This window comes from Mustela nigripes, chromosome 17 (assembly GCF_022355385.1).
Source record: "Mustela nigripes isolate SB6536 chromosome 17, MUSNIG.SB6536, whole genome shotgun sequence".
Taxonomy (NCBI): domain Eukaryota; kingdom Metazoa; phylum Chordata; class Mammalia; order Carnivora; family Mustelidae; genus Mustela; species Mustela nigripes.
Genome location: NC_081573.1, coordinates 32963876 through 32975267, shown reverse-complemented (window position 1 = coordinate 32975267; position 11392 = coordinate 32963876).

Sequence of the window (11392 nt, the reverse complement as noted above, 5' to 3'; positions counted from 1 at the left end):
TTCTGGGATGCGTAGCTGCATCATTCCATCTCTGCCTTCACCGTCACGATCACGATGTGCACATGCCTTCACATCATTTTCCCCCCATGCATGTCCATCTCTGTGTGCCAATCCCCCCCACCCAAAACCTTAAAAAAAAAAAAGATTTTTATTTATTTAGGAGAGACAGTGCACAAGCAGAAGGTGGGGCACACGAGGGGAGGGAGAGAGAGAATCTCAAGCCGACTCCACCTGCCCAGTGTAGAACCTAAGCAGGGTAGGGGGCTCAATCCCATGTGCCTGAGATCATGATCTGAGCCAAAATCGAGAGTGATATGCTCCACTGACTGAGCCACCTGGGCACCCCCACCCCACCCTTTTTATAAGGACACCAAGTCATGCTGGGTTAGGGTCTATCCTGCTGACTTCATCTTAGTCTGATCATGTGCAAAGACCACATTTCCAAATACAGTCCCATTCACAGATACTGGGGGTCAGGATTTCAACATCTTTTTACACATTCAATCCATACCATCCTTAATGTAACACAGAACTAGGGTGGCTTCTTTTTCAGCAGTCTTTATGTTAAGAAGTGGGGTGGAGGGCTTTAGACAGAAATTGTCCCCATGCCCAGCTTTCAGTGATTGGATTTTGTCTGCTGAGGGGGGGCTCTGTCGCTTTTCATCGGGGCTGGTTCCACAGGTGTGGGACCTGTGCAGTCACATGGAACTCCACTCTTGGTTTAATGCTCTGCTGTTACCATCTGAAATTCTTAATAAATTTTGAAAAAGAAGGTTTGCGTTTTCATTGGTCCTCACAAATGAGGTAGCTGGGCCTGCTTTCATAAATAAGATGGAAGAAAATGACTGATTATGATCTGGTGGTCTTGGAACTAGCTAGAAGCTGGCCAGTGGGGCCAGGCCTATTAAAACAAGCAGAAGCCTTAAAGGAGGCAGCCAGGCAGGAGATAATGGCTTTATTGGGAAATTAAGTATGCCCCATGGCGTGGTTTCCTCTAGCTCATGGTGACAAGCATCAAGACACTTTAAGATAGCTCATCCACTTCCAACAATAAGAAAGTAAAGGGGTTGTGTTTTTTTCCTTAGGGAAGAGGCAATCTAATTTCTGTGAGTCCATTTTATCTCCCAGTAAGAGCTCCTTTTAAAGGACTCTGGTGATTCTGCCTATAGCATATTTAGAAAAAACATTAAATTCAAGTCCACAAACATGCCAGGAATAGAAAGGTAAACATGGAGTGACCCTATTCTCAGTAACCTCACAAAGATAATGGCGGGTGATAAGACAATACAAAAATACAGAAATAGAGAACAACCCAGAAGTCTCCCACATTTCTGAAGGACTTGTGATTACACTGAGGGATTCCATAGCACCAGGAGAAGAGGGGGTAGTCAGAAAAAAGTTGGTGGAAACGGTGGAATCTGAGCTGAACTTTGAAGGATGTGTGGGATTGAAATAACAATAATAATGTCAGCAATTACTGATTAGGTCCAACAGGATGACTGTGTACAGAATTGATATGGACAAGTATAAGTCAGTGATTAAACTCATGGTCCCAGAGCCCGACTGCCTGTTTTCAAACCTAGCTTTTGCCCCTTGAGTGCTATGTGACCCTAAGCAAGTTACTTAACTTCTCTGTGCCTAATTTTCCTCTTCTGCAAAATAGGAAGAATCACAGTATATATTTCACAGGGTTGTTCTGAGGGTTACACGATAGAACATTGCTGAAGGTCTTGGGACAGATCCAGACAGGATGTGCTCCATAAATGTTAGCCATGTGCTTGATAAATGTTAGCCATTCATATTTAGCAAGCCGAAACCAGTCCAGTCCAGTGGTTCCTGAACCTAACTATGAAACAAAGTCACCCAAGGCACTCTTTTTTAAAGTAAAGTTCCTTGGGCACCCAGGTGGCACAGTAAGTTAAGCATCTGACTCTCGATTTTTGGCTTAGGTCATGATCTCAGGGTTGTGAGACTGAGCCCCATGTTGGGCTCTATGCTGGGCATGGAACCTGTTTGAGATTCTCTCTCTCTTCCTCTCCCCCTGCCTCCCTCTCTCAAAAAAAGGAAAAAAAAAAAAAAAAAAAAGGCAAAGATCCCTGCAACACCAACACCGAGTAGTGGCAAAGATATGGAGCAACCAGAACTCTCCTACATGACTGATAGGAGTATAAAAATGGCACTGCCCTTTTGGAAATCGGTCTGGCAGTTTCTCATAGAGTTAAACACACACCTGTCTACAATCTAGCCATTACCATCACAGGGATTTACCCAAAAGAAATGAAGGGCTTGGGGCACCTGGGTGGCTCAGTGGGTTAAGCCTCTGCCTTTGGCTCAGGTCATGATCTTAGGGTCCTGGGATCGAGCCCCATATCGGGTTCTCTGCTCGGCGGGGAGCCTGCTTCCCTCCCTCTCTCTCTGCCTGCCTCTCTGCCTACTTGTGATCTCTATCAAATAAATAAATAAAATCTTTAAAAAAAAAAAGAAAGAAAGAAAGAAAGAAATGAAGAAATGAAAGGGCTTGCACAAGAATGTTCATGGCAGCTTTATTCATAATAGCACCAAGCACTGGGAATGGCCAGTTGTCCATCACCAGGAGATTGGATGAGAAAGCTACAGAACACCCTTACAATGGCATATTACTCAGTAATTAAAAAAAAGAACCAACTCCTAATACATACAGCAGCATGAATGAATGTCAAAACCATGCCAAGTGAAAGAAACAGGCAAAAAGAGTACGAATTGTAAGAGTCCATTCATATGGACGTGGACTTATCGTTGCCTGGGGATGGGGCCGGCAGAGACTGACTTGGAAGGGACACAGCACTGGTGTGCCCGAGTCAGCTGGTAGGGTGACACAAGGCCCAACTGTGAGCCTCTTCAGTGACAACTCTTAAGAGTGGCATCATATCCATGGCTTGAAATTGGCTATGCTGGGAATGTTTACACCACAGAGATCAGCAAACACTACAAAGCAGAGCGTTTTTTACCCCAGGGAATCTGTTGTTAAACTTTTACCAACACACCACTGGACATGAAGAAAGCTTCTGGACTGTTGAAATGTTCTAGCTTGATAAGGTGTGGGTTATGCAGGTACAGACATTTGTCAAAACAGATCAAGCTGTTCACTTAGCATTTATACCTTTCTCTGCGTGCACCTCATGCTTCAGCTAAACATGGAAATGAAGAAACAAACAAAAATACAGGATGGCTGTCTGGGGCCCATCTAAATGGGGTCTGATGCCAAGCTGGTACTGGTCCAAAGGCCAGGTATGGAAACCACTGGTCAAGTTTGACAGTAATTATAGGGTTTATTAAAAAACAAAACAACGGGCACCTGGGTGGCTAAGTGGGTTAAGCCTCTGCCTTCGGCTCAGGTCATGATCCTAGGGTCCTGGGATCGAGCCCCACATCGGGCTCTCTGCTCTGCGAAGAACCTGCTTCCTCCTCTCTCACTGCCTGCCTCTCTGCCTACTTGCAATCTGTCAAATAAATAAAATCTTAAAAAAAACAAAAACAAAAAACAAAAAAATAACAGCGATGAGGGGAGCCTGGGTGGCTCGTGTGGTTAAGTGTCTGCTCAGGTCAAGTCATGATTTCAGGGGTCCTGGGATCAAGCCCCAAATCAGGCTTGCAGCTCAGTGAGGATTCTGCTTATCCCTTTCCCTCTGCTCCTCCCCACTGCTTGTGCGCGCTCTCTCTCTCTCTCTGTGTCAAATAAATAAATAATATCTTTAAAAATAAAATAATAAAATAATAGCAATGATAACCTTAGCGACAGGTAAGACTGCAAAGAACTCTTGGGACCACCTCCAGAAAGACCATATACGGTCACCCTTGAAAGATGGAGCCTTTTTTGTGGGCAGTGGGAGGTGCTGGAGCAGTAGAAGAGATATCAGCGTGGGACATCACCATCAGTGTGGGTCTGTGTCATCACAGAGGCTGCATCTGATGGGGAGACACTTGGGGCCAGAAGACCAACTCTTCATTCAAGGGGAAACATAGACGAGCATTAGGATAGACCCCAAAAGGAAATGTGGGAAAAACAGAAAATAAGACATTGCAGAAATAAAGCAGGGGGGAATGAAGGTTGGCTCATGAGCGGAGCTAACGGTCAACTCTATGATGTGCTTCCCACACGCCACACACACAACTTCGAGAACCTTGCCTGAGGCATCCATTTTCTCCTCACAGCGACCTTATGAAGCAGGAGGCTATCAATATTTCCATCTTACAGCGGGAGAAACTGAAGCATGGAGAGTTTAAGGAACTTGCTCAAGGTCACAGAGCTAGTAACTCTTTGCAATTATTAGTTAGTGATTAACTGTACTGAGGTACAATTTACACACAGTAAAATACACGGGTCTCAAGTGTCCCATTCGAAGAGTTTTGGCAGGTGTCTTTGCCTGTGTAACCCACACCCCTGTCAAGATCTAGAACGTTCCTGTCACTCTATAAAGTTCCCTAGTGCCCCTTCCCAGTCTACCCACTCACCCTCCCCAACAATCCTGGTTCCAGGCCTGTTCTGGAAAGTCCATGGAAATGAACTCATACAATATGGATTTTGTGTCTTTCAAAGACGGAAGTGCAAGCAGATCAGAAAAAGAAATACAGTGAGCTAAAGGGACATTCAGATCCTGAAATGAGATTTCTGGAAATCTGGAAATGAAAGGACTATGGAGATTTTTTAAACTGGATCGTAGTAACAGTTTCGTGGTGCTATCTCTGTGGAGACCCAATTCATCTTTAAATTCTGAGAAGGGGAAAGGAAAGAAGGAGTCAAGATCTGTTTTTCTTGACAGTTGGGTTGTGAAGGTCTGGAAGGGCCTTTGCAAATCCTGAAGAGGCAAAAGGTCACAGACAGAGCACATGGTTTATTTTAGGCCATTTGGTGTTTAGACCCTGCTGGACCTCTCTACTTTGTTCTTAGAACTCTTATTTTAGGGGTGCCTGGGTGGCTCAGTGGTTAAAGCCTCTGCCTTTGGCTCAGGTCATGATCTCAGGGTCTTGGGATCGAGCCCCGCATCGGCCTCTCTGCTCGGCGGGGAGCCTGCTTCCTCCTCTGTCTCCTGTCTCCTCTCTCCTCTGCCTACTTATGATCTCTGTCTGTCAAATAAATAAATAAATATCTTAAAAAAAAAAAAAAAAACAACTCTTATTTTATGGGTTTTTAGAGACGTCCCCAAGCTCCAGCCAGAAACCTTGCCTTTTATGGCCTTTTCTGAAGTCCTAATTTGGCCACATGCATGCCATCTTCTTTGGCCCAGGAAATGGACATCCTGTTTCATTCTCATGAAATCCACCCTACAGCAGCTCTGGTGCCCATGCTAAGCCTGGCCAGAAGCAGCTTTCTTTTTTCACCAGAAGTAGCCCTTGAGGCAAATCCTTCTTTATGATGTGGCCAGTGATAGGGAAGGGTCTTTGCCAGATCAAGGAAAGAGTTCTCTCAGACTGTGGTTTGCAGTCTTTGAGGAGTGTGATACTCACTGCCTGTTATTTCCAGACCATCCTGCTGATCTCTTAGAAGTGCTTGTTACAGGGCGCCTGGGTGGCTCAGTGGGTTAAGCTGCTGCCTTCGGCTCAGGTCATGATCTCAGAGTCCTGGGATCGAGTCCCGCATCGGGCTCTCTGCTCGGCAAAGAGCCTGCTTCCCTCTCTCTCTCTCTCTGGCTGCCTCTCCATCTACTTGTGATTTCTCTCTGTCAAATTAATAAATAAAATCTTTAAAAAAAAATAAAATAAAAAAAGAAGTGCTTGTTACATACCTTTTCATTTATTTATTTAAAAAAGATTTTTATTTATTTATTTGACAGAGAGAGAGAGTGAGCTCATAAGTAGGTAGAGGGGCAGGCAGAGAGGAGGGGGGAAGGCAGGCAAGTTCCCTGCCGAGCAGAGATCCCGATGTAGAGCTTGATCCCAGGACCCTGAGATCATGACCTGAGCCGAAGGCAGAGGCTTAACCCACTGAGCCACCCAGGCACTCCTATTTATTTATTTTTAAAAAAGATTTTATTAATTATTTGACAGAGAGAGACACAGCGAGAGAGGGAACACAGCAGAGGAAGTGGGAGAGGGTGAAGCAGGCTTCCCGCTGAGCAGGGAGCCCGATGTGGGACTTGATCCCAGGTCCCTGGCATCATGACCTGAGCTGAAGGCAGATGCTGAATGACTGAGCCACCCAGGTGACCCTACATACCTTTTTATTTAAAGAAAATTAAAACAGAGCTGGTTTTTGAAAACCCCAAGTGGCTCTTGAATAGGAGACACCAGGTATGGCCCATCAAGATGGATGATTGGGGCCAAGAATGGGCCTGATATTTGGGTGGTGGATGCAAGGTGGATACAATCCTAAACTTGGCCCTTATGAGGTTTAAAAGCGTATCCAGGGTTTATCTCCTGGACAACTTAAACAGAATTACTATATATGGCCCAGCAATCCCACTCTTAAGTGTATATCCGAAAGAACTGAAAACAGGAGTTTGAACAAAAACTTGTCCATGAATACTACATAGCAGCACTACTCACAGCAGCCAAAAGGCAGCAATAATGCAAATGTCCATCAGCTGATGAATGGATCAACAGAATGGAATATTATGTCTCTGATGAACGGATCAACAGAACAATGGAATAAATGTCTCTGATGAACGGATCAACAGAATGGAATATTACTCTGCTACAAAAAGTCACGAAGTCTTGACACCTCCTGCCACATGGATGAGACTCGAAAACATGGTGCCAAGTGAAAGAGGCCAGGCATGAGGGCCACATAGTACACGATTCTATTTATTCGGAATATCCAGAAGAGTCAAGTTCACAGAGAAAGAAAGCCGATTAGTGAATGCCAAGGGTTACTGAGGAGGGATTGCTTAATGGGGCTCGGATTTCCTTTTCAAGGGGACGAAAATGTTTTGGAGCTAGGTGGTGGTGACGGCCACAGAATGTGAAGTCACTAGATGTCACTGAAGGGTACACTCTAATGCCAAGCCCTGTGCTGGGTGCTGGGGTGCCAAGATGCATCAGACATGGTGGCCATCATGGCTGACATTGGCTCATTCAGCTCCTTCAGAAGCTGAGATATTGAAATACCCCATGCCAGTTGGTTAACAGCCACTGCCCTGAATACCTCCTCTCCCCCGATGTTCCAGCCCCTCGAGATCTCACTACCATCCAATAACCCAAATATCTACCCTAGTTATCACCTTCACAGATCTCATAGTAAAATGGTGGACACTCTAGGTTTTGCTCTGAAATGATTACTTCCTGCAGAATCTCATGCCTTGAAGGGCATACAAATAGACCACAAACTACTCTGTATTCTTCTCTGTCTCCTTCTCTCCCACTTCCACTGAGCAATCTTTCTGTCCTCACACTACCAGCCCCTCAAAGTCTGCTCAGGGCTTGCAGTTCGCTTCTGGCCTCTCTAACCATCTGGGAGCTCATGGTCAGCTATCTCCATGTACTTTTATCATTCTCTTTGACTCTCTCCTGGCGTGGCCTTCCATTCTTCTTCCATTCCATTCTTCCATTCTTTGCTTGGCCAGCCCCATTGCTGGGGAACATGTCACCTGCCTTCTGCAGGTTCGCTTTCTGCCCTGGTGCTCAGGAACCCTCCCAGGGAAAGTCACAAAAGCAAGTGTCCCGAGAAGATGTGCACCCTTGGGCTGGCAGATGTCAGTGATGCCTTCCCTGCCGATGGGCAAAATATCTTCCTGCATTTTGTTGATTCCCCATTACTACCTCTTTTTTATTTTTAAAGATTTTATTTATTTATTTGACAGATAGAGATCACAAGTAGGCAGAGAGGCAGGCAGAGAGAGAGGAGGAAGCAGGCTCCCTGCTGAACAGAGAGCCCGATGCGGGGCTCGATCCCAGGACCCTGGGATCATGACCTGAGCCGAAGGCAGAGGCTTGAACCCACTGAGGATTAAACTGAGCCACCCAGGCATTCCCCCATTACTACCTCTTGGTCAATTAATTTCTTCCTTGCATCCTAAAACTTTCTGCTCTGACATATAAATACACTCAGGTCTCTGTTACTCACCCCCACCCTGTAATGGAGATATTTATTGCTCAATGACTATTCAAACATTCCCCCCAACTTTCCAGCACTCTTGCAGTTGGGAGCCATGGACCGAGCTAATAGGTTTCAAGGGGAAGTAACACGTCGCTTCTGGGCTGAAGCCTTTGGAAGCCAGTGCATGATGTTCCAGCTCTCTTTTCCCTTCCTCCATGAATTGGAAGCTACTGGCAGAGATGATGTCCTCACTAGATGGAAGTAGTTTTGATCGCTGGACGTTGCTATGGAGAAGAGGGGCCCCAAAGAGTTGCCTAACCAGCACAGAGTTATTTGTAAAAGAGAAATCAGATTTTGCCATGCAAGCCATGAACATTTAGAGGATAATTTGTTACTGCAGCATAGCCTAGCATTGTAGTGACTGGTACACACCCTAAAGTAATAATAATCCGAACAGCTTCCCCAGAATCTGCTTCTCCCTCAAGTTTCCAACTCATTTTCCTGCACCTTATTTTCCTTATCTTCTCTCCATTGCTGCGTTACTCAGTGTAGGGTATCTTATTCTTGTTTGCTGCTTTCCTTTTCTCTCTACAAATTCCTCAATCCCTGGTCCCTGACTCACCACTTTACCAAATGATTCTCTGCAAAGCTCCCGGTGATGCCCAGTACCCCAAATTGAATAGCATTCTTAGCAGCTTCAGGCCCTCTGCAGACAGCTGTCCTGAGGGTCCGCTCCGCTTCTTCAACCCTTTTTCTGGTGTCTTCTGAGAGCTTGGTTACCCAGGTTTTCCTCCTGCCCGACCAATGCTGGTCTGTAGGCTGCTATGCTGGCTGCCCCTCCTTCTTCCTGCCCCCTAAATATAGCCCATCCCAAAGTCTAGCCTGTAACCCTCTCCACTCTCTGTACTTTCTCTCTTGGTGATCTCACTCAAACTTTGGCTTCAATATTCTTGTTCATGAGTGTGACTCCCAAATCTATGCATGGTCTGTGTTCTCGAAGAGCACTCAGCTATCAATGGACACCCTGAGCTCTAGGACAATTCTGCCCACTGTGATGTGTTCACCCATTAAGTACCCCAAATGCATTTACTCTTTCTTCCTCCAGCAGAAAGTCTGTTACCTTGCCCTCCATAGTACACGGTTTCCCCATCTTGCAGCTGCCCAGGCTCAACTTTTGGGGCCCTATTTCCACCCACACATTCATCGGGGGAAATTCCTAGTTCTAGGAGCTACGATTTATTCCTCCTCTCCTCCATCCCCTCTCTCTTTTCTGTGCCCTCTGCCACTCCTAGAGTGTTGGGCCTTGATGACTCCTCCCTGCGTGCCCTGACTTTCCTCTTCCAGCCTCCTCCTTCTCTTGACCAGCCAAGCTTCCTACATCTCCGATCTGCCCTTCACCTTCAGTGGCTCCCTAGTGCCTCTGGGTCCGTTATGAGCTCCTCAGCCTCCGAGTGGGGGCCTTCCACAGTGTGACTTTCCTGACCTTATTTTCCCACATCCACAGCCCTCATATGCCAGGAAAACTGGCTTATTGCTTGTTGTCCAAACAAGGGCTCTCCTCGTTTGGGTCCTTGCTCAAACTACTCCTACCACCTGGGAGGGCCCAACCCCAGCCCTCCTTTCTATCTGTAGAATCCTAGTGGTCATTCACACCTATTCTAAATGCCATTTTCTCTAGAGAGACTAGCCTAGTTCCCTTGATCTCATGTATTTACTCCCCTTCTCACATCCTTGGAGCCTCTGTCTGTAACTCTCTTACAAGCTAGGATGAAAAGCACTTTGTTCTCTCTTGACTCTGTCCTTCGTCTGTATGACATTCTGCAGTCTGTCTTCTCCGCCAGGTGGTTCTTTGCAAGGCTCTACCCACATGGCATTTTTAGAAACTGAATTTGTTTTGACTCCATTTCAAGAAGCGGCTCTTATATGATGCCTGCGCTTTCAATCTCAAGATTATCCCTCACTTCAAATGGGGAATTACCAGTGCAGCTGTGACTGGGCTTTCCTGGGTCCCGCTTCTGTGAATGCTTTTGAATTTAGCAGCATTTTTTTTTTTTTTTTTTTTTTTTTTTTTTTTGTGACTTCCTGAGCTAAACATAGCTAAAAGCGAAACCTGGCTGCTTTGCATGTGCTTGGGGCCTCCCAGCCAGGTGGTTCTTCTGGAACATTCCAGCTGGCCTCGTCCCTGTAAAACTCACATCTCCCTCACCACACGAGAGAGGCCAGGCTGGTGTGCAAAAGGGAATCCAGTCCAAATGAGGACGCTGCATGTATGTGCTCACGAGGCCCACAGCTTTCTGCCTGGGAGGTAGAATTCAACAAGCTTACTGGGTGAAAAATAGGCCATACTGTGCTTGCTTCAAAGCCGCCACAAGCCTGGGCCGGAACCGAAGGAGGAAGTGAAATCTCGAGGCTGAAATGCTGCAGAGAAAATTGAAAGCTGATAGGACAGTGGCTCCCAGGGGACAGGGGTGAGGCGCCCCTGCTGGGGGGTGGTCCTCGTGGCTGCTGGCTGCCGCTGGGCTCCTTCCATGCACAATGCAAGGGAAGACTATACGGGAAACCCTTCCTACCACTGAAACTCATGAAGTTGGAGGATCTTATCACCAACACGCATAGAGAGTGCAAGCGAGAGAGAGAGAGAGCGCGCAAGAGATACACTGGGGATTGAAATCTGTTACTCTTCTGCTGCTCTATGGGCCAAACAATGAGTCGGAGGGTTTTCGAGAGCCTCCCAATCACAAGGCAGGACAGTGGGAAGTCATGGCCAAGGGGAGGGTGCACAGAAGAATCTGTTCTCCACCCAACCCCCAGCACCCACTTTGATTAACCATGCGTGGGCCAAACCACAGTCATCAGCAGGCCAGGTGGCCAGTGACACCTGTTCAAGTCAAGCTTTCTCATGTCACAGACGGAGGCCCAGCGAGGCTAAGAGGTATCTGAGGTTGCACAGCCAGTTTTGGAGGGAGACAGAGACTCAGGTCCAAGCCTCTTGGTGGCCAGGCCATGACTTTCCACTCCACCCCTCCACCTCGGGTTGAGGCAACCCGAGAACACTTGGAGACTTTTATCATGACAGAAGAAAACGAGTTCCCTGTGAGTCTGCAAACACAGGCAAGAGAAGCAAAGGGAATACGGTGTCTCCTGTAGATGCCCACGTGGAAATCTGGCAATATAACCCAAAGAACCCGGGGAATCTCAGGGAAAAGTTCAATCCAGGGTTGAGAAAACAATACAGTTGATTTTTTCAAAACACTCAGCAGCGTTGAGAAACAGTGTGTTCCAAAACAAATAAATTCTGTTGACTGAGTGAATGAATTTTTTATTCATTTCATTGTTTTTGACCTTACTGTTCACTCAGGGCTTTAAAATGAAACACAGAAA